This window comes from Sapajus apella, unplaced genomic scaffold, assembly GCF_009761245.1.
Source record: "Sapajus apella isolate SASKATOON/1434 unplaced genomic scaffold, GSC_monkey_1.0 scaffold86, whole genome shotgun sequence".
Lineage (NCBI taxonomy): Eukaryota > Metazoa > Chordata > Mammalia > Primates > Cebidae > Sapajus > Sapajus apella.
This window is the reverse complement of record NW_022437026.1, coordinates 8,309,252-8,311,067: the sequence shown is the minus strand read 5'-3', so window position 1 is coordinate 8,311,067 and position 1,816 is coordinate 8,309,252.

Genomic DNA, 1,816 nt, shown 5'->3' with positions numbered 1-1,816 from the left:
CCAAAGTGCTGGGATGTGAGCCACTGCGCCCGGTCTCGGCCTGCTTTTCTTTAGTATTACCTATATCACTTTCAGATGCTCAAATCGAAATCCTTGGATCATCCTTGCAGAACTACCAAATAGAACGTTTTCTTTTTGTTTGTTTGTTGTTTTGTTTTTTTTGCAACAGGGTCTAGCTCTGCTGCTCAGGCTGGAGTGGTACAGCAGCACAATCATGGTTCACTGCAGCCTTGACCTGGGCTCAAACGATCCTCCTGCCTCAGACTCCCAAGTAGCTAGGATTACAGGCATGCACCAACACGCCAGGCTATTTTTTTGTAGAGGTTGGGTTTCCCTTTGTTGCTCAGGCAGGTCCCCATCTCCTGTACTCAAGCGATCCAACCACTTTGGCCTCCCCAAATGCTAGGATTGCAGGCATGTGCCACGTGCACTTGGCCTCCAGTAGATCTTGAGTTCTTCAGTTTCACTCTGCACCCTACTACCTGGCACAGTGTCTAGCACACAGTAAATGTTCAATAAATACTGTTTTTTGTTTTTCAGACAGGATCTCACTCTGTCACCCAGGCGCAACTGCAATAGCAAGATCACAGCTCACTGCAGCCTGGACCTCCCAGGCACAAGCAAACCTTCCACCTCAGCCTCCAGAATAGCTGGTATTACAGGAGTGAGCCACTATGCCTGGCCTAACTGTGCTTTTTAAAAAAAGTAATCAAGAACACCCTCCCTTCAGTTTGGCTTTGCCCTTATAGATAAAATCCTTTACCTCCTCCTTGCACTTGAGTATCACTGGTAAGTAGTGAACAAGTGACAAGCCTGGAAGATACCCTGTTAGGACTGACTAGCAAGAAATAGAGGCTCTAAGGCTGGGCGTGGTGGCTCACGCCTGTAATCCCAGCACTTTGGGAGGCCGAGGCGGGTGGATCACGAGGTCAAGAGATCAAGACCATCCTGGTCAACACGGTGAAACCCCGTCTCTACTAAAAATACAAAACATTAGCTGGGCATGGTGGCGCATGCCTGTAATCCCAGCTACTCAGGAGGCTGAGGCAGGAGAATTGCCTGAACCCAGGAGGCGGAGGTTGCGGTGAGCCGAGATCGCGCCATTGCACTCCAGCCTGGGTAACATGAGTGAAACTCCGTCTCAAAAAAAAAAAAAGAAATAGAGGCTCTATTTCTTGCTAGTGAGTCCTAACAGGGTATCTAGAAGGATGTCAAAAGGAAAACTAGGGCCAGTGCGGTGGCTCGCCCTGTTATCCCAGCACTTTGGGAGGCCGAGGAGGGCAAATCACAAGGTCAAGAGATCAAGACCATCCTGGCCAACATGGTGAAACCCCGTCTCTACTAAAAATACAAAATTAGCCAGCCGTGGTGGCGCACACCTGTAATCCCAGCTACTCCGGAGGCTGAGGCAGGAGAATCGCTTGAATCCGGGAGGTGGAGGTTGCAGTGGGCCGAGATCACGTCACTGCACTCCAGCCTGGGCATCCAAATAAGACTCTGTCTCAAAAAAAAAAAAAAAAAAGGAAAACTAGGAAAAATTGAGTCTCTTAAAAAATAGCAAGGATAGACAAAAGAGCATTTACCTTTGTAACAGGTACGCTCCTTTATGCGGCAGTTTCTTTCTCCCCTTTTGAAACGGTCTACATCATCTGTCCTCCTAGAGTATTTACAGGCTGGATCATAGCTCACTGCAGCCTCGACATCCAGGGCTCAAGCAATCCTCCCGCCTCAGCCTCCTGAGTAGCTGGGACCACAGACATGAGCCATCGCCCTGGCTCCCATACAGTTTCTTTCTTTCTTTTTTTTTTTTTTTTTT